The sequence below is a fragment of the Diabrotica virgifera genome, chromosome 5 (genome assembly GCF_917563875.1).
Source record: "Diabrotica virgifera virgifera chromosome 5, PGI_DIABVI_V3a".
Lineage (NCBI taxonomy): Eukaryota > Metazoa > Arthropoda > Insecta > Coleoptera > Chrysomelidae > Diabrotica > Diabrotica virgifera.
Window position 1 is genome coordinate 44,062,475 of NC_065447.1, and position 23,631 is coordinate 44,086,105.

The 23,631-nt window shown below is 33.4% G+C and overlaps 1 protein-coding gene across 3 annotated transcripts in view; it reads left to right on the forward strand.

Moving 5' to 3' along the window:
* Positions 1-23,631, forward strand: part of LOC114326149 (beta-arrestin-1-like) — a 1,212,937-nt gene that overhangs the window by 235,739 nt on the left and 953,567 nt on the right. The gene's annotated exons all lie outside the window — the stretch shown is intronic.

A 23,631-nucleotide genomic window follows, 5' to 3' on the forward strand; every position in this document is an offset into this window, starting at 1 on the left:
ACAATGTCACGACTAGTATATTATTTCTTCATCGAATGACTAACAATGGATATCAATGAATCGTCGCGTGTTCTTGTCGGTTTATATATACAATACTAAATCACAAAATGCATGGTTTACTAGCGGTCAATGCCGATCATATGTACCCTAATATAAACTATATTATATTTTGTTTCGTAGAAGTTCTCTTCAATGCTAAGGGTTCACGTACCATGTTACACTGGTTGTAGATCTGTCGATCTGTTAATTCCGACGTTGAAGTATTTCTTGAGAGGTAAACTGCCAGCTTCATCTTTTTGGTGGTCTCCCCGGCGGACGCTTGCCAGCTGATATTCCTTCTAGCGGTATTCTTGGTAGTATGTGCTCCTCCATTCTTTTTACATTACTGAACCATTCTCCTCGTCTTTGCCTAACCAATCTTACTACACCTTGCTCGCCACATTGTTCCCTGATGATGTTGTTTCGTATTTTATCCCTTCTTGTCTTCCCTGATATTGCTCTTACTGTCTTGATTTTGGCTGTTGTTCATGCTTTTGGTTTTATTGATCTTCTCTAGATTAAATACCGTAGGTCATAACAGGTCTGATGTAAGTTTTATACATTCTAACTTTGCTGTCCATTCTCATCTACTTATGGGTTATTCCAGACCACTTCGCTCAAACATACGGACATGACTGCGGATTTGTTCATTTGTCTTTTAGGTCTCTGTATGGGTCATGATAACTTGATAAGTCTACACCTAGATATGTGAACTGGTTTAGCTGTTCTATGGATTTCCCCTCAACCACGAGCTTGCATCTAATTGGATCTTTCGCAATGGTAATGCATTTTGTTTTATGCGTGGATATGTTCATGTTGACATGTCGTCGACAAGCTTGATAAAACCGATAAAGTTGTCTTTGTAGATCATCCTGATCCTCCGCAATCAGGGCTGCATCATCCGCATAGCACACTATACTGATTATACTGTGACCTAGTCTGTATGAATAATAAATTATTTTACTATATGGACTATACGTTAAGATTTCTGCATTGTTAATAAAAATCTTTGCTTATATAGGCGCCTTTTCTTTAAACTTTTGTGCCTATAAATCCAAGCTCTGGTTATCATGAATGACTGGAAGATTTGCAATAATCCAATTAGGTGAAGTACGACACTTATGATAATATTCAAATTTCGAAATGAAGAAGTCGCTGGAAGAAAGGGAATATTTCTGTAAATAAGCCAAGATTAAAGTACACCATAGCCGAATTAGTCCAAGTAATGAAGCTTAAAATAGGACAGAACCTCGCAATTTTTACAGAATGTATTGATTTCCTTGAAAAGTTGAGAATAAGTAGTGGATAGTCCAAGGATCAAAATCTATATGAGGCCGAAAGGCGCTTTTACCACGGGGGTGGTTGCCGCCCCATGTCGTGGGTGGAAATTTTTTATTTTATTTTGACCGCAAAAGTTGGTAAAAATATTCATTCTAAGCAAAGAACGTTCTATACATTTTTTTGATAAAATTAATAGTTTTCGATTTATTCGCTATCGAAATTCTCAGTTTCATATCGAAAAAACAATGTTTTTAATCAGTTTTCTGCTAATAACTCAAAAAGTTTTCGTTTTATCAAAAGAACGGTGTTTAACAAAAATGTACCCTTTAAAAAAATAAGCAAAACTTTTTTTATTAATTTTCTTTAAGACCAATAGTAATCGAGCTGTACTTTATTATATGTTAGCTCTTCTTCGTAAATGCTAAATAATGTAGTTTCAAAGTCAAAAGACGAGAAAACTATGCATTTTTCGAGGATAACTTGTTTAAACTAATTTAAAGTATATAAAAATATCTATCTCCTGAAATAAAAAAGTAGTGTCTAGCTCAAAAACTAAGTGACTTATAATAAAAAGAATGTCGGTCCCTATTTTTTCAGCGAAAAAGTAATCGGAAAATTCCCCCTAATCACCACCCTAATTAAAATTAGTCATTGACCTTATTTGGTCTTCTTTATTTATGTATTATTAATAGGTTAATAGGAATCGTAAATGGGTATAATATCGAAAACCATTGATTTTTTCGATATAAATCTAACACTTTCGATAGCGAATAAATCGAAAACTGTTAATTTTATCCAAAAAATACAAAAAACATGTTTTGATTAAAATGAATGTTTTTATCAACTTTTGCGGTCAAAACATAATCAAAAATTTCCACCCCCGAGATGTGGTGGCAACCACCCCCATGGTAAAAGCTCCTTTCGGCATCATATAGATTTTGATCCTTGGGCTATCCATTACTTATTCCCAAATTTTCAAGCAAATCGATCCATTCTGTAAAAAATTGCGAGGTGAAAGCTTCGGTTCCTGGACTAAATATAATTTTGTTAATTTGATCTACTAGATTTTTTCTTAAAACAAATGTGACAGATGTTATTTAAGTATTTTACTCAAAAACACATCGTCCGTAAATTATCCTATTTAAAATCTTAATTTTAATCCCTCCTTGAGTGCTTTTCTATTTCCAAGTCAATAAACCCTCGTGCACCACGTAGCAATTCCCGTCCAAGCGGGAAAACGTATCGTATCATATAGCCTGGATCCCTTTCGCAAATTAAATAAACCTGAAGGAAAACTTGCTAATCTATGACGACGTTCCCGCTCGGGTGTCCCTCATTAATTACACGTGGACGTTAGAATTCCCTTTTATAAGTAAACATAAAGCTAGCTAATGGTGCTCAATGGCGTAGCACGTTGATGGTTAATGAACATTGCTGACATAACACTAAAATTGAACCTGACAACTGTGTTGGATAACAGTTCTAAAGATAAGACCTTCGATCGTTTTTTTATTTTTCGAATTTTCTATTTTTAGGTTATTAGTTATACGGACAATCGACTTAGGTACATATTAAATACCTTCTAGTAAGTCATATGTCTACGTTTGGTCTATATATTATTATGCTCTGTATTTTCTCTCTGTTATGAGATTGTTCAGCATTTTAATAATTCAATGAATTAATTAATTATTGTAATTGCTACTCCACCATACATAAAAAAGGCAGACGGGATCAATGTGACAACTACAGAGGCATCGCTGTAACGAACTCGATCAGCCGAATATACGGAAAACTGATTAAAAATAAAATCGAAAACGAATATAAAGGTATAGAAGCTGAAGAACAGGCAGGATTCAGGGCAGGGAGATCAACGGTTGACCATCTGTTTTGTATTACACAGATTATTGAGAAGAAACTGGCCGTCAACCAGGAGGTGCATCTGTTATATGTGGACTTAAGAAAAGCGTATGACAGCATCCCACAAAACAAACTATGGGAAGCATTAGAGAAAACCAATATAAGCGCAAATTTAATAACAGCGACGAAACAATTGTATACCAAAACTGCAGCAAGGGTGAAAGTTGGAAGCAGGCTATCGAGAGGATTCCAAATTAGCAAAGGCCTAAAACACCTTTCACCGACATTATTTAAGTTCTACCTCGAGCAAACTCTAAAACTTTGGAAACGCAAATGCAAAAACATGGGATTACCGATCAACAACAATACAATATACACTTTGTCATTTGCAGACGACCAACTTGTACTAGCGCAAGACTACGATGATATAGAATATATGACAAGGAAATTAATAGAGGAGTACAAAAAAGGTGGTTTGGAAATAAACATAAAGAAGACCGAATATATGTGTATCGGTGGGACACAGCAAGACGTTACACTGGGGAATGGCGAAATTATTAAACATTGCGACGCATATAAATACCTGGGTATGGCGGCGGATCCAGCATCGTTAAGAGGGGGGGCCGATTGGCGAAAATGAAAATCGGATCGAAGAACTGAAAAATACATGTTCAGTAATTTTTAAAAATCTATTGAATGACACCAAATACCACCCCCTACTCCAACCCCTAGAGGTGGGGGGGATCAATTTAAAATCGTAAATCGAAACCCCCAGTTTTTATTGCAGATTTGGATTCCTTACGTAAAAGTAAGCAACTTTTATTCGAGACATTTTTTCTATTCTATAGATACAAAATACATATAGTGTCACAACACTTGCTTATACATTTGACGCACTGTCCGTCAACAAGTTAAAAATCATACTCAATGTTCTCTTTTTTTCACCCCTGTAACTTATTAAAATAAACATTATAGAAGTTTTCAGAGACTTTCGATCCTCGGTAATAATGTAATCTTGCATTTTGCGTTTAAATTTTTCAAAAATACTTAATAGTTTTCTCAGGATTGTAAAAAAATGAATGAATTTAAAAAGCATTGGACCGACATTTTGCACAAGTATTGCCCATACATTTTTGTAATCAGTATCTCAAAAGCTTTTAAATGAGGTGTCACATGGTATGATGTACTTTCCCATATGAAGTTTAAAATTTAATTTATTACCATAATTTTATATATGTGGATGATTGCATCCCGCGACATAAATGACTATCTATCGTACTCGTGGAGAAATACTCACTTCTGTCAAACGTGATATAAAATAAACTTATATAATATACAGGGTGTAACAAAAATACAGGTCATAAATTTAATCACATATTCTGGGACCAAAAATAGTTCGATTGAACCTAACTTACCTTAGTGCAAATGTGCACATAAAAAAAGTTACAGCCCTTTGAAGTTACAAAATGAAAATAGATTTTTTCCAATATATAGAAAACTATTAGAGATCTTTTATTGAAAATAGACATGTGGCATTCTTATGGTAGTAGTATCTTAAGAAAAAATTATAGTGAAATTTGGACCCCCCCTTAAAATTTTTATGGAGGTTTTGTTCCTTTAAACCCCCCCAAACGTTTGTGTATGTTCCAATTTAATTATTATTGTAGTACCATTAGTTAAACACAATATTTTAAAAATTGTTTTGCCTCTTAGTACTTTTTCAAAAAGTCAGTTTTTATCGAGATATTTTGAATATTTCTCAAATCCACCACATATTTGTATACAGTGTGTCAATTTTAAAACTTACAATGGCTATATCTCACGAACAAAAGCTGATATCAAAAAATGCTTGAAACCGTTTCTAGGATAGTAAGGGGGAACTAAAATGACATGAAAGAGAACTCACCCCCATCAACCCTCTAGGCCCCACCCATCACAACCAAAAAAGTTTAAATTGCAAACCCCTACTTGTGATACATCATTGAAAAGGCTATAAAAAATGCTATTCAGTGGTATAAATAATAATTATACAGGGTGAAGCAATAATTGTGAAACTTTGGCTTAAATGAAAAATTTAATAAGGTTTTGTTGAATTACAAATTTATTAAAAATGTCAATTAAGTAAATACTTAATGTGAATTCCGTTGTTTGGTAAATAATACAGCCTATTTTCAAATTCTGCACGAAATTTAGCAAATGTTCTAGTAATAGGGCGACATGCTTGAGTAATTTTTTCTCGCAATTCCCCAAGTGAAGCAAGTGGAGTTTTATAAAAAACTGATTTAGGGTAACCCCATAGGAAAAAATAATATACCATCCTACTATAAAAAGTACTATCCAATGGTATAAATAATAATTATACAGGATGTTAATATCAGCTGGCTTACTATGACTTTTGTATTTGTAATGCTATCTCCCGGACTATTATTTTAAATGGTAACTGTCCGCTCGTACTTTTTTTTGTTAATTCAAACTTAATTTGCCATTTTTGCCTTAAATCAGTTGTTTATAAAACTTAACTTGCGTCACTTGGGAAATTGCGAGAAATAATTACTCAAGCATGTCGCCCTATTACTAGAAAAAATTTGTCAAATTTCGTGCAGAATTTGAAAATAGACTGTATTATTGTTTACAAAACAACGGAACCCACTTTGAATATTTACTTAATTGACATTTTTATCAAATTTGTAGTTCAACAAAACCTCATTAAATTTTTCATTTAAGCCAAAGTTTCACAATTATTGCTTCACCCTGTATAATTATTATTTATACCATTGGATAGCATTTTTTATAGCCTTTTCAATGATGTATCACAAGTAGGGGTTTGCAATTTAAACTTTTTTGCTTGTGGTGGGTGGGGCCTAGGGGGTTGATGGGGGTGAGTTCTCTTTCATGTCATTTTAGTTCCCCCTTACTATCCTAGAAACGGTTTCAAGAATTTTTCGTTTTCAGCTTTTGTTCGTGAGATATAGCCATTGTAAGTTTTAAAATTGACACACTGTATGGCTAAGTACGATTATGGAGACTTGGTAATAATATGAAAATTTATTTATGATTTACATTTTTAGGTATATTTTGAACCATATTAAAAAAGAAGTAATATCTCGATAAAAAGTGCCTTCTCGAAAAAATACAGAGGCAAAAAAGTTTTAAAAACACTGTGTTTAACTAATGGTACCGCAGTAAAAGTTTAATTGGAACATACACAAATATTTAGGGGGTTTAAAGGAACAAAACCCCCATAAATTTTTTATGTAAACATATTAAAAAAGAAGCCGCAACTCGATAAAAACTGCCTTGTCGAAAAAATACTAAGAGGCAAAAAAGTTTAATATTGAATTTAACTAATGGTACCACAATAATAATTTAATTGGAACGTACACAAAAGTTTGAAATAAATAAATTGCTGATATTTGAAAGGAAAGTCCTCAGAATGATATTTGGTCCTCAAAGAGATGAGTTGACAGGAGAGTGGAGAAGGCGCCGCAATGCTGAATTGGTGACTCTATATGGTACTGAAAACATCGTCAGACATATAAAAGCTAATCGGATAAGATGGGCAGGTCATGTAGTAAGATCAGAGGAAGACAGAGTGCTAAAGACAGTGTTCTTCGAGAGACCAGACGGTAGAAGATCAGTGGGCCGTCCCAGAAAAAGATGGAAGGATGATGTTGAAACCGATCTATCTAGGATTGGGGTACAACAATGGCAAATCGAAGCGCAAGATCGCAGACGATGGAGGGCCATAGTGGATGCGGCGAAGACTCACCCCGAGTTGTAAAGCCAGTCAAGAAGAAGAAGAAGAAGACAAAAGTTTGGGGGGGTTTAAGGGAACAAAACCCGTATAAAATTTTTATGGGGTGCACAAATTTCACTATATGTAATTCTTTTTTAAGATGTTCCTGCCATAAGAATGCCACATGTCCATTTTCAATAAAAAAAAACCTCTAATAGTTTTCGATATATTCGAAAAAATCGATTTTCATTTTGTAACTTCAAAGGGCTGTAACTTTTTTTATGTGCATATTTTTACTAAGGTAAATTAGGTTCATTCGAACTATTTTTGGTCTAAGAATATGTGATTTAATTTATGACCTGTATTTTCGTTACACCCTGTATAAGACATACTTTCATGTACCTATATAAGACATACCTTTTTCCATAAAACTCTCGAAAGTAGAATTGGTATTTACTGCATCATCGTTGATTTGTATCGGACACACTGAAAAATCGCATGACTTGTTTTGAATGCTCTCAGAACTTAAATTTGATCCAAGATCAGGAGGTCTCATAGTATGATCTATCTGATAAGATGTACCTTGTTCATATTTATTATCATCATTACCATTAATATTATCACCTAAAATACGTTGATTTTAAAAAATAATCAGTTATATTGCGACATTTGAATTTTTTACTTTTTAAGTTCTCGGTAGAAGCTTTTGATCCCTTTCGTTTATTTGACATCTTATAACTCTTCGTAAATCACAAACTATATTAATATTAAAAAAGAAGAATAAACTCAAAATACTATTAATCAAGCTAACAATTTACAAACTAAGATCTGTACGAATCGGTATTAGAGATGTTACTTGCATCGATACGATACCCAACCCAAAATACACTAATTACTAATAATTAATATAGTTCAGAGAAATAAGGAAAAAAAAATAGCCTGTTGGTGACACAACCCCCTCCAGGCCGAAACCAAATTTTTTGAGTAATATGGACATCTATAATAATAACCTATATATTTCCTGCAGCCGATTTTGATGATATACATAGTTATAAACAAATGAAGATCAAAAAACGGTAAATTTTTGCTTTTTTCGTCTATTACTAAGAAAATAGTCATTTTAAACAAATTTGAGAGTAAGAAACTCATAAACGGTATAAAAAACTTCAATATGGCGTTTGCTTAATATGTCTATCCTTATTGGTTGCTTAGAAAATTGCAAAATAAATCATAAATTTTGAGTTTTTATAAATATTTATAACTTACGTAAAAATTAACCTAGAACCTTCTTATTACACGGAATGCTGAGACTTATGGTGCTTAATTCATACCCTAAATTTCGAAGAAATTGGTCAAATATTTTAAAAGTTATTTAATTTGTTTATCCCAAATTTATTTTTTTTGCAACACTGTAAGTCAGAAAATGATGAAGCTACAATAATAATTTGGATAGTTTATGGAAGAAGGAAATTTACAGTATTAATTTAATTAAAAAAAAAATTACAAAAAATAATTATAAATATTGCAAAATTATTTTGCAAAAACATGTGAATTAAATAAATGGGGGGGCTAACTTTGTCCCTAATTGTCCTAGGACAGTTGTTTTTCTTTCTAAATGTGTATAAAAATCCAGTCTTTCTAAATATGAAAAAATAATTTTTCTACAGGTAACGGTTAAAAAGTTATTCTAATTGTTTATAAGAAAGCAAAAAATCGACATGTTTTTTCAAAATAATTTTACACTGTTTAAAATTATTTTTTGTCATTTATTTTTAATAATGGTAATAGTATAAATGTTCTTCTTTCATAAACTGTCCGAAGTATGATTGTAGCCTCATAATTTTCTGACTTGTAGTGTTGCAAAAAAAATGAATTTGGGATAAACAAATTAAATAACTTTTAAACTATTTGACCAATTGCTTTGAAATTTAAAACATAATTTAAGTACAAGAAGTATCAGCATTCCGTGTAATAAGAAGGTTCTAAGTTAATTTTTACATAAGATGAATATTTTTAAAAACTCAAAATTTATTATTTATTTTGCAGTTTTCTAAGCAACCAATAAGGATGGACATATTCAGCGAACGCCATATTGAAGTTTTTTATACGATTTATGAGTTTCTTACACTCAAATTTGTTTAAAGTGCTTAACTCTTTGGTAATAGACGAAAAAAGCGAAAATTTAGCGTTTTTTGATCTTCATTTGTTTATAACTATGTATATTTGTATATCATCAAAATCGGCTGCAGGAAACATATAGGTTAATAATATAGATGTCCATACTACTCAAAAAATTTGGTTTCGGCCTGGAGGGGGATGTGTCACGAGAAAAATCTTATTTCTCTGGACTAATAAGGGTGTTATTTTTTCGTGGTCAGCTATCGACCTATCGGCATGTGAACATATTTATATTTTCGGCGAATTAATATATTTTTTGCTAGGCGCGCAATTTTCGAGAGATTTTCGGCGAAGCTGTTATCTGCAAACGATTCTATAATTATACGTGGAGATGCAAGTATGCGTTCACAGTATATAGGATTACATAATATTTTTTAAATATGCTTATTGTGATAATTTTTAATTCTTAATTTATAAGGATTATAAATTACTCATTTCCAAATACACTGGCGTCACTGGCCCGTTTTAGCCAAATCCCATACTAATAAAATATATTTATATGTAATTCATAATTCATATAATATTGTAATTTTAAAACATGCATAATTATCCATTTGAAAAAATAAATGAATGTTTTGTAATCTTTATAAGTATTATAATAAAAAAAAATCACTTGGGTTGAGAGGGGTGGCCGATCGCCCCCATCGCCCCCCCCTGGATCCGCCACTGGGTATGACCATCACACAAGAAGGAAACGTAGACCGGACGATAGAAGAAAGACACAACCAGGGAAGAAAAGCAATTACCCTTCTCAATAGCATCCTGTGGGACCAGTCAATATCAAACAACAACAAACATAGAATATACAATACAATTGTTAAGAGTATAATCACTTACAGCAGTGAAGTATGGCAAATAAAAGAAAGATACAAGAGAAAACTTGAAGCAACAGAAATGGATTTCTGGAGGCGCTCAGCAGGAAAATCAAGATTAGAAAGGTAACCAACAACAGAATTAGGGAAATAATGAATGTGAAACACACAATAGTAGATGACATTAGTACCAAACAGCTTAGATGGTATGGACACGTACAAAGAATGTCCGAAGAACGACTCCCGAAACAAATCCTAACGTGGACCCCTCATGGTAGACGAAAAAGAGGAAGACCCCGCCTTAGTTGGAGAGAAGGCATAAATCGAGAAATGAGAGAAAGAGAATTGAATGAAGACCTTTGGATGGACCGAAGTGAATGGCGACTAGGCATCGGAAGACGTAGGAGAACGTTTTAAAACCGATATGTATATATATATATATATATATATATATATATATATGTATATATATATATATATATATATATATATATATATATATATATATATATATATATATATATATATATATATATAATTGCTACTCATGGAATCAAAACCAAAATTTAATGAAACTTTCCAATAAGAAATATGCTCAGGGCTAATTGATTTTAATGTATCACCTTTAGTTTGTGGCTTCTAGTATTTCTCGTTGCTTACTTTATCCAGGACAAGACAGGGAAAATAAATATACTCAAATTCATATAAATTTTATAAATATTATTTATTTATATATTGAACCATAAATATAAGATTCAAAATGTATGCTAAAACTTTATTCTGTTGCCAAAATTGTCTTATCTAATAAATATAATCTTTAACTACTATGTATCTCCTTTTTCTTTTAACAAAGTTTCATTTAAATGATTCGGTAGACTGTTTTTATTATTAAAAAAAAAAACAATTTTCAATTTACCTTTTAAATAGATTATTTATCTCTTTTATGAATTTATAAATGAATAAATAATGCTGTAGAAACTGTTAAATTGACAAAAAACAAATATGGTATGTAATATACAACTCTCTCCTTTTCACAAATAATCTGATTAACCTTTTTTATCTTCTTTACTTCTTTTCATGGATTGTGTTGTCCTCAGTTCTCCCACATGCGCTTCTCGGATGTTGCTACGGTCTTTCTCTTCCAAACTGTTTCATAAACAAAAACTGCACTCGCTCGAAATCTCTCCTCTATTTAGTCTCCGACTCGATACAAACAATATCAATCTTTATAAGTCTAAGATTATTTCTCTCAGCTCGATACCTTGTGCAAAATTGACACAGACCGGCTACCCTTTCCAGACAGAAGACTAGGATTTATTCGGACACGAGGAGATTGTACTTCTTGACTTGTTCACGATTTCGTCTCAACAGGAATCTGCTTACACTACCACCAAATTCACCACTTTACACAAAATCACTATTTTTCAAACTGGACTGCTCCTTTACGATCTCAATTACACAGTAAATCTTTTTCCTTCGTCAATCTGAGACTTAACCACTCTGTTTTCGCTCCATCAATCTCTTCACCAATCACAAGCATTCTCTCTACACATTACATCCCTACTTTCATTTCTTAAGAACAAATAGTGTTGTATACAAATTTTCTGTCTTTTCCAGGAGATATTAAAATTAATTTATTTTTTTACATCCTAGAAAAACCCTATATTCTAAAACTAAATAAAATTGTTTACCGTCGTTTCTTTCTGGGAAACCATTTAGGAACATTCTATTGTCGACTCCAACCGCGAGTACATTCACTTTCTAATCCGACTCTATTTTAGTTCAGTGTTTAATTTGTATAAGTCCGTTCGTAGGATCTCTACCACTAAACATTTCCTCTTTCCACGAAACACTGCTTACGGCTAAATCATATTATTTACAAATTTTGGCTATATACAGGGCGATGAAAATTTAAGATTTCGTGGTCTTTGGCATAAAATTAATTCTCTAAATTTTCCCCATAACAATTATTTAAAAAAAATCCCCGCCTTTTGAATTCGATAAAATTCTCTGCATCTACAAATGATTTTTTTGAGGCAAAACAATTTTTCTGTAAACCTATTTCCTTTTCTTAATTTATTTCCTATACCCTATCTTAACTATCTATTATGTGTCTTTCCTTCCTTTACTTGTGATTCTTGTAGTACAATTGTACACATCGTGAATATTGTAAATTCCTCTGATCTTTTCCGAATCAGCATGCCTCAAAACATAGCTATTTGCTCCATTTTTGTTATTCACTATGTAACGACCCTCGAAAACAGGCATTAACATCGCACAAATATCGCTAGTGAGATTTGACACTCGTAATGCTCTTACAAGCACCTTCTCTCCCCTCTGGAACGTCACTGGTCTTTTTCTTCTATTTCGATCCTGCCTTTGGACATATTTCTCGTTACTTCGTCGCAGCCTCCTCTGCACCGTTTCCAACACCTGTTGGTATTCTCTTGGCTCTGGATCTTCCCATGGTCTTATCGGCATTACACCCTTCATAATGTATAAATAAAATCACAACAAAATATATGGAGTGCACACAGTCAAATCAACATGAGAATCTGAAGGTAGAAAACCATACCTACGAATATGCCTCCACTTTTCCCTGCCTAGACTCAATAATAGATGACAACAACAACATGAGTCAAGAAATACAAGCACGGATTCTTAGCGGTAATAAGTGCTTTTATGCATACAAAACTTAATGAAAATTAAGTTACTGAATCGTAAGTCTAAGCTTAGAATCTACAAAACAGTAATTAGACCTGTGGTCACATATGGATGTGAACGTGGACCCTCTCATTCACTGATGAATATCAACTGAGAATATTTGAGCCCAAAATTCTATGGACCGTTTAGACCAAGAGGCAGCGCTGAAAAATTTCTTTGAATTTACTAAAGCTAGATTTTCACAGTTGATTACTGTAAGTGTGTAGAGAAACATAATGCGGTCGGTCAAGCGAAACGTAGAACAGGGGTTACTGAGAGGGTATCAAAGTTGCTTTCATACGAAGGTAATTAAATCCATTTACTAAGGTTGAAAGTCAGTACACACATTCTAAATTAAATATAAATAAAAGTTATTATAGTCGGTTAGCTGTATGACGGGACAGAGCCGGTCGGTCGGCTCCAATAGTCGATTGAGGAAATGAAGCATTTTGGCTCGCAATTTTTTCGTCCAGCATGGATTTACTTGAAATTTTCACACAAGGTAGGAAATAGTCCAAGGATAATTTTCTATATCATGTCGCTATCATACGCTAAAACCTTGGGGGTGGTTGCCACCCCATCTCGGGGGTGGGAATTTTTTTTATTACATTTTAACCATGTAATCCGTTGGAAAAAGTGATTCTATGAAAAAAATGTTTTTTACATTTTCTTCGTAAAACTAATATGTTTCGAGTTTTCGCGCTTGAAAATAACAGTTTTTCGACGAAAAAATCGACTTTTTTAGAAGGTTTTTTGAGAATACCTCGAAAAATATGCATCTAATCAAAAAAACTGTAGATATCAAAATTATATCTCTTAGTAACACAAATCAAATTCTTATCCAATAATATCTTTAAGACCAATACAAACCGAGATACGGCATGTTAAATGTTAGCTTTTTTCGTCAAATGCATAATTTGAAATATTCAAAGGCAAATAATGGGAAAAATTTGCATTTTTCGAGGAAAACTTAAATAAACTTTTTTCAAGTTTATTAGACCTTTCAAAAAAAAAAATAATAATAAAAAGTCTCTAGCATGAAAATTAAGCGACTTATAATCAAAAAATGTCGGTATGTGCTTTTCTCTACGAAAAAATCAGTGAAAACAACCCCCTAACTACTCAAGTTTCTAGCATGAAAATTAAGCGAGTTAAAATAAAAAAAATGTCGGTACCTGCTTCTAGCATTTTAAAGACTAAAGTTACCCTGTGCATAGATTTTCGTTACAGTGAATAGTTAACCAGATATAGCTGTTTAAAACCTCTATTTACCAGCAAACACCCCCTTATTCGAGCCATTTAAACCCGCCCTAATTAAAAACTAAGGGATCTTACGGAATTTAATTTACACAGTCTTATAGCTCTTTAAAAATCCTACAAAATCATGTTTGAAAAAACTTTTTATTGCCAAAAATTTACAGAATATTTTTCGAGGTAGACTCAAAAAACCTTTTAAAAAAGTCGATTTTTTCGTCGAAAAACTGTTATTTTCAAGCGCGAATAACTCGAAAAATATTAGTTTTACGAAGAAAATGTAAAAAACATTTTTTTCTTAGAATCACTTTTTCCATCGAATTACATGGTTAAAATGGAATAAAAAATTCCCACTCCCGAGATGGGGTGGCAACCACCTCCAAGGTTTTAGCGTATGATAGCGGCATGCCATAGAAAATGATCCTTGGACTATTTCCTACCTTCTGCGAAAATTTTAAGTAAATCCATGCTGGACGAAAAAATTGCGAGCCAAACTGCTTCATTTCCACAATTGATTATTTGGGCCGACCGACCGGCTCTGTCCCATCATACAGCTGACCGACTATAATAACTTTAATTTATATTTAATTTAGAATGTGTGTACTGATTTTCAGCCTTAGTAAATGGATTTAATTACCTTCGTAGGAAAGCAACTTTGATACCCTCTCAGTAACCCCTGTTCTACGTTTCGCTTGACCGACCGCAGTATGTTTCTCTACACACTCACAGTAATCAATTGTGAAAAATCTAGCTTTAGTAAATTCAAAGAGATTTTTCAGGGCTGCCTCTCCGTCTATTTGTGACCTTTTCATAAAGTATCATTCAAAAATCAAACTGCTATTTAGCATTAATATAATTCCTGTCATCTAATATTTTCTACGGGTCGGACTTATTAAAATGCCCAATATATTTGTCAGACAAACATTTTTTAATATCATATATAGAGTTTGCTATTGAATAAACTTAAAAACAACCTGCTAGTTTTCACAATTATAAACATGTCAGAATAACAATAACGTTCCACAATTAAAACTTCCTATGTTTCAGTGTTCCCATACATCAAAGTTTGTCCGACTAGACACCGTTAAGCTATTTACAAATTTTCAGCTTGCTATTAATAAACTTTTTGTTTGATACGCGAGATTCAGGGCTATTACATAAATACAAACTTTAAATAAGCTAAATTGTACACTATTTTTTCAAACGTGCTATTGTTTTTCTTCTTAAAAGTGTCTTTCAGTGTATTTAAATATAACACCGGATGTATCTTAATTAAATCTTATAGTTAAAAATATAAGGCATAAGGTTTCAAACACATAATACGGCCAATCTAAGGGAGTATAAAAAAGTATCAATCTACACATAGTTATACTTTCCAGACGCGCGACAACTTTTTATTACGAACAAAAAACTTTCTCATTCTGAAGTTTAATCTTAGTTTACCCACAAAATGGCTCCAAAACTTTTTAGACCTTGACAGATGTAAGTGAGTGAGCTCCGCAAATATTGTGCTCAAAGCCCGATGTGAAACTCATTAAATGTTTTATTGTTGTGTCGGTGGAAAAGGTAAGGGAGTAATGTTGTAGAAACATTAAAACCGAGTTTACGTAGGGCCAGTATGAATGTTATGTATTCAAAGAGATTCTTTACAGACAACAAATTTTGAATTAAAATGTTTTTACTATTGTATTATATTCATTTATTTTAGCAATGAACATGGTTTATAATATATGTACCTATTATATGATACAGATTTTCAACGAAAACTTTTTGTTTATAAATTCGCAAAGTCTGTGTGTTACTGCGTTGTCGCTCCTGCATTACTCAGATCAGATTTATCGATGGATTCTTATGTAGTATTTTCTTCTGAATCCAAATCTGAAAACGGCATTTCGATATCTCTAACCGCCTTCGAGATAATCGACCTCAAAGTCTAAAATGTGACGTCACAATCCGTTTGTTTTCTGCTGACACACTAAGGGTCGATTTCTCATACCTGCGTTAATCTATGGTTCAGTTGAACCAGGTTCACCCGTGATCTGTGGTTTTGTTTGAAATGAATTTCTCATTGCGCGTTCATGTCAGCGCTCGTTCTACAGCTTTCGAGAAATGCCAATAGATGGCAAAAGGTAAAAAACTGTCGCCATTTTGAACTACCATTTTTGTGCTGTTTTTGAATAAAGTTAAATTTAAGTATTTATAGTCAAATAGTCATTTTAATAATTATAAATAAATGTTATAAAAACAAAAATAATGTTATCGTTTATCGTTAGGCTTAATATAATAAAATAGGATATATTTATATTATGACAGCGTTTCGTGTTAATACAACGCATGCGTAGTCCATGGAATCATCTGAACTGAGTTCTGAAATCTTTGAACGGCCGAATTCCACCGTTCAAGCATCGTTCAAGTTTAAACTGCCATCGGTTGAACGTGTGAATTGAGAAAGACGATTTTGACTTTAAACTGACGTTTACTAGAAGTTCAGGTTAAACTGGAGTTGAACTCGATATGAGAAATTGGCCCTAAACGTCAGCTTAAATCGTTGCTAGTAAGTAGGCTAGTTTTTTAATCTCGATTTGTTAAGCAAAGCATCATAGGTTATTTACATTTCAGTTTGACACTTCCTGTCAGTTGTGTCTGAGTTTAGCGAACAGACTATAATATGAAATAATATTGTTTGGAATAAAAAATTATGGTCTGATATGTGCAATTACATCCTTCTAATGGAAAACCATATTTGAAGATTTTTCTCAAATTATGGATACCAACAACATTTTCATTTATTACTCTTTTATTTTTAATTTGACGAAGACAAGTTATTCTTCATAAAAAGCTCTTCATGTTCTAAGATTTATGATGCAACCATCATATATAAAGTTTATTAATTTTATATGAGGTATATAAAAAATATTAAAAATGAATAACCATTTTCAATTTCGTTGCAAAACGAAAACACAGCCGAACCATATTCTAGTCCAATCAGAGAGTGCTGCAAGCACCCCTACCGGTTTCTAAACGTATTAGTCTCTAATCAGGAGGCACATATGCTGCTCTCCCCGATCCAACCAAAACAAACCTCAGCGTGCAGTCCCGGATTGCAACGAACGAAATGGCATAGATGCCCTAGCGGCAACTGCTAGCAAAAAGACTAAGTTTTCACTCTAATGGCATATAAAACAACATAATGCTGTTCTACATCCCACCAGAATGAAAACAATGGGAACCTTCTCTGGTTACACCTCCGAGGCTTCTACAATTTGCAAGCCATACGAATGCTGAGACTTCGGAAAATACGGAAAAAATATTAATTTCGATTAAGAGTAAAGTACCTTTATATTTTATAACATTTAAATTAGAATAATATAATAATTGCACATTAAAACATAATTATTAGTTCTAAACAACTTTTCACAATAGCAATTTTCCATATTATGAATGAAAATACGTAAATAAACAAAGTTTTCGTTATGATAATGCTCACATTTTCAGGTTGTTATTTTTAAATTATTATGATTTTTCAATTTAGTGCTGTGCAATGCTTTTAATAGCAATTTTTCTATTCTCATACTATAATAATATCAATTGACTTCACTACCTGTATCATAATGAACTTCATTATGATACAGATTTTCATTACGATACAGATTTTTAACCAATAGAATCGCGATATGGCATTCGCGATGAAGGCGGCACACGCGCAGTGACCAATGGCGAGTCAAATACATACGCTTTGACAGTTCTCAATATGTAAATAAACTGACAAACTACTTAATTTAATTGCCAATATGAAGCTCGTACTCTATACGAAACTCTATATTTCAGATAATAGTGCTGAGTATTTCCCTCTCTTTTGCAATCGTGATATCAACATAAAGTTACGAATACAAATGCTGCGGTGTTATGTCTTTTCCACCCTGTTCGGTGTCATGATCCTAAAGTAATCCGATAAAGTTAAAAAAGAATATTTTACATTTTAAGAGCCATATATTTTATACGAGTTTTGATACGTGGGTTTGCTGGATTATTTTGATTCTTTAAACGTACATGGTGCAAACTGTTTTATGTATTAACCAAATATGTATAATCGCTTTATTTCTCTTGTTGTGTTCAACTACAAATATATCTCACAAATGACTGGTTAAATGACTTCCACAATATATATTTTTATTAATACTGGGAAAGCAGAAAAACATAAATCCCCAACAAATGAGATTTTCCGTCTTTTTACTGGAAGAAAGGGTAATATTATCAGTTTCATTTGTGGCAAAAAACCATTAACTCTAGGAAGGATATCAAAATAATGCCCAAACAACTTCAAGCTTTTAATTAAAATTTAATATTTTATGAAGCAAGAAAAGCTAAGGAGTAATCACAAATGGGCTTCCTAAAAGAGTTTGTTTGGGATTGTTAGAGAGGGTTAATACAAAGAATATTTTATACATGGAATTCAACCACAATTAATTATAATAAAAATTATATTTGTTATTTTATTTTGACGTTTTTATTTTGACGTTTAACCACGATTTATCCCTTCTGCATTTTGTATAATAGTACGATAGAATTGATTCAAAAAATGACATAACCCAGACATCCAAAGTGAAAGTTATCCTCCAACACCAAATTGTTCTATACGCTGTGAGCTCGTACGTAGAAGGGATATTTACAAATTCGCGAGCGGAGAGGTTGAGTAATTTAGAAAACGTCACAGTTGACAGTTTTTAATTTTTGCTAAAAAAACCTCATCAAACCTAATTTAGTGTGAAAACAGTTGTTAATTCTTGTTAATTTTTTATTTATCGTTGATAAGAAGTCGAGGTCCGCTGGGATGAACAGCCTCGGCTTCTTTTCGCAGTGAATATCTGTTGTGAATTTTGTTGTGTTTGACATTTGATTTTTTGGAAGAAAACTTAAAATAGACAAATCTGTGATTATCGTTCGAGGTGAACGGACGACTCATCCAAAGGGTAAGGGCCAAAACTATCTATATTTCCCTGTTAATTTCTAATTTGCATCGACTGGCATAGATTTTAAATTCGTCAATCTGCCGCATAAGATGGAGGAAGAAGTTCCTCCCGATCCTCCTCCACCACCTGACCCTCCTAATAAAATCAACCAACATGAATGTCAATCTCAACCTCCAATTATTCAGAAAAGTCTTAAAGGAAAAAAACAAATACTATTTTCGGAGACCGACATAGGTCCTTATGAAGTATTTGTACAGGGTCAGGATAAAAATATTGGAGATTACCACGTGTTAAGTATAGCTAAATCTATTTCTGTTTTAAAAATTAAAGACATCACGAAAATCAGTAGAAAAGGTAAAAACAGGATAGGGGTATTATTTGCCACTAGAAAAGCAGCCAACGATTTCGTTGTGAGGAAAGATTGGGAAGCCCTAGGGTATGACGTGTTCATTCCATTTCATCAGATTTCTTGTAGGGGTATAGTAAGGGGAGTTAACAAAAGATTCACAGAGGAAGAAATAAAGGAGGCATCAGAAACCAACTTGGCTTTATGTAAGATATTAAGTGTAAAGCGAATGAACCGGAGAGTACAAGTGGATTCAAAGGTTGAATTTGTCTCCACGGGAACTATTAGCATAACTTTTTCAGGAAAAACTATTCCTAAAGAAATTTCCATATATCAACTACCAATGAGGGTCACACCATTCATCAGCCCTGTTCTTCAATGTGGAAATTGCTTACTTTATGGCCATTCTACGAACCAATGTAGAGGAAAAAAGAAATGTGCTAGATGCGGAACTTCTCATGAGGATTCTTCATCTAATACGTGTACAAAATATTGCATTTTCTGCAAATCTTCTGACCATGAATCAAATAGTCGTAATTGTAGAGAGAGAGTCAGACAAAAAGATATTAAGGATCTAATGTCCTTTTCTAATCTATCTTTCTATGAGGCAAGTCAGCAGGTTCCTAGGATCCATAATATTTCATCTTTAAACATAAACGATTTCCCCCCCCTTACATAGCGATCAGAATAATTCTAATGGCATCTTACCACAGGAGAGGAGGTCTGCAGCCTCAGCTCAATATTCAAAACCTTTTAGTCAAGTCACTCAATCTCCACCAAAAAGAAGAAGACCTTCAATACAAGAAAATACAGGTTATGATAAAATCTCCCACCAAAGACTACTTATTAATCCATCAGGTAGAAGAATAAATGAGCCTTCGACTTCAAAATTCAATCCTGCTCACTCTGATTCTCAAATCACTAACTCACAATCTTTATCCCAACTTCATTTGGATTTCAATCAGGCCATGTCTATGCTGAACCAATCTCACAGGGAGCTCGTCATGACCTTCATTGGGGACTTAATAAACTCAAAATCATACTCCATTCCTTACAATATGGCAGATCTAAAGACTAGCATAAACAAAAGTGTATCACCTTTCAATACAAATGTAAACCAGGGTCGGAGGGGAATAGAGGATCTCGAGCCTGAGGATTCGAGATCTTTTGACTCCTTGGTCTAGCAAACATACTCTTTATAATGAATCCTAACACTCCGATAACTATTATTCAGTGGAATATACGTTCGTATAACACTAATTCTGACAATCTAAAAATCCTTATAAAAAACCTTAACCCAGATATAATCCTTATTAGCGAATCTTGGCTCTCAAACCAACATGTTATAAGATGTAGAGGGTATCAAATAATCAGAAAAGATCGAGAGGATGGCTATGGCGGATTAATTACTCTTATCAAAAATAATATTGATTATAGGGAAATTCAAATTGCCAATCCAGGCTTCAATCATGATGTCCAATTCCAACTCACATTTCTCCCTAACTTTAATTTGAATATTCTTAATATATACTGTCCACAAGACAACTCTATCTCCAAATCCAACTGGTTTTCCCTTGTTAAATTACTTAATAAGCCATTTTTAATCATGGGTGATCTAAATTGTAATCATAAGGCATGGGGTAGTTCTAGAGACAGTCACAATGGTAGGATTATTTTTGATTCTTTGGAGGAACTTGAGCTAGTATTTCTCAATGATGGGTCCCCAACTAGACTGGTGGCCCCAGGAGGCAGTAAGTCGGTAGTAGATCTAACAATGGCATCAGTCGATGTGGCAGCCAGTGTGGGCAAGTGGTCCACTATTTCAGATACTGGAACTAGTGACCACTTCCCCATAATATGTCAGATAGGTGTATGTCCTCAATCTCCCCCGCATTCATGTAAAAGAAGAAATCTAAAGAAAGCTGATTGGTCTACTTATCATAACAATTTAAACAGCATTTTCTTAGCTTCTCCCAGGGAAGATTACGAATTTTTTACTAACTCCATATCATCGGTAGCTGATGAAACAATACCTTGGCTTCACCCTCCTAATAATTCCAAATACCACATTCCATGGTGGGATGACTCATGTGCTGAAGTCGTCTCTGCGAGAGTGTCTGCCTTAAAAAAATTTAAAAATATCCCCTCAATGGAAAACTATATCGAGGCTAAAAAGAATATAGCCAAATCAAGAAAATTCCTAAAATCAAAACGTAAAAATAGTTTCAGACTATTTTGCAGTAAATTAAATAGAAACACTCCTCTAAAAGTTGTGTGGGAGAAAATTAATAAGGTATCGGCTTCGAAACCTTCAATATATACACAATTGCCCTCTACTCCTATATCCCACGAAATTCTATGTTGCTTAACCCCCCTTTCCGCTGTCAATAAAGTATTGGTTAGATCTCCTCAAGCCCTAGAACCGCCATTTGCTCTCGACGAGTATCAGAACTCCCTCTCAATTAAATCTGACTCGGCTCCTGGTTTGGATCAGATTTCCTACTCAATGTTAAAAAATCTTCCCGTTGTTGGATCTTTGTTATTAATTCAACTTTTCAATGAAAGTCTTAGAACGGGTATAGTTCCTGTTCAGTGGAAACAATCAGTAATTTTACCTATAATCAAAAAAGATAAAGATTGTAATAATCCGTTAAACTTTAGACCAATAGCTCTTTCTTCATGTGTAGGCAAAATGCTCGAAACTCTTATAAAGAATAGAATAGAGTGGATTGTGGAACATAATAAGATTTTTAATCCACTACAACTAGGATTTAGAAGGGGTAGAGGTTGTACGGAATGCCTTACATACCTCACCTCAACAATTCAAATAGGCTTCGCTCAAAATCAATACACTGTTGGCATATTTCTAGATATCTCTTCTGCTTATGATAATGTCAATATATCACTCTTGTATTCCAAATTATTAAAGTATAACATTCCAACCCAACTGGCTAATTTGATTTTCTGCCTTCTAAATGATAGAGAGCTATTTGTCAAAGACAAACTGGGACAAACCCATGGCCCAAGAAAATCAAGTCTGGGACTACCCCAAGGTTCCCCATTAAGCCCTATCCTCTTCAACCTATATTGTCTTTCCCTGTATAATTTAATCCCCTCTTCATGCAAACTAATTCAGTATGCAGACGATTTGGTTCTTCTGATTAGAGGGAGTGATATTAATGAATTGGTAATTAATGTAAATAAATTATTGATTCAGATGGAATCATGGTTGCTAGACCACAATTTAAATCTGTCTGAGAACAAATCTTCTGCAATATTATTTACAAAAGGAAACACGAAAATCTCTCCCCCTAACGTAATATTTTGTAACCAGAATATTGGTTGGGTGGATTCAGTCAAATACCTGGGGGTAAATATTCAAAAAAACTTAAAGTGGAATTCATATGTAAACTCAATAGAACTAAAAGTAAATCGTGGCCTGAATGTGATGAGAGCTCTTTGTGGGACTTATTGGGGAAGTGATCCAAAAACCTTACAAATTGTACACAATGGTCTGATTCAGAGCCATCTGGACTTTGGCTGCCAGGTAATTTTCGATTGTCCAACTTCCTTAATTAAAAGATTGGAGAAACTAAAATACAAAAGTATCCGAATTATAACTGGATGCATGAAATCTACCCCAATTCATGCTCTCTTAAGTGAAAGTGGTCAGATCTCGCTTAAATCTAGATGGGAATGGCTTAGCTCTAAATTTATATTAAAAAATTTAATGTTAATTGGCAACCCAATTATTTCCGCTCTCGACCTGTTAGACTTGGCAATTCAAAGGAACCAAAATCATTGGAAAAACAGAAGTATTCCATTTCTAGTGCTTTTAAAAAACAAATTTAAAAGTATTTATCCCAACTTATATTTAAGTGACTTATACCCATGCCATAATTTTGAACTAGACCATCAATTATCAACAATTCCAATCATAAATATCCAATCTAATCGTTCAGATGAACTTGCCTCAGTTCAACTCCAAAAAATAATTCTAAATAAACCTAGTCACACCAAATTCTTCACGGACGGCTCGGTTGATGATGAAGGATCAGCAGGCTTTGGTGTCTTTAGCCGAGAGATCAACTATTCTTATACCAGTAAACTACCTAAGTATACCCAAATATGTACGGCTGAGATTGTCGCAATTAATCATGCCCTCCAAATTATTTTGAAAAATGGGATTAAACAAGCAATCATCTGCTCGGACTCTAAAAGTGCCTTACAGAAAATAGGCAGTACAACCTATTCTATGGAAACAGAACATTCATCGTTCATGACCAAGAGAGGCATCATTGAAGCGAAAGAAAATAACGTTAATATTAGTCTGGCATGGATTCCAGGACACTCGAATATTAAAGGGAACATGGTGGCTGATAAACTAGCTAATATAGGTAGAACCTTAAATGTAGCTGCTGGTATCACTCTTCACTATTCCAACTTTCTACCAGA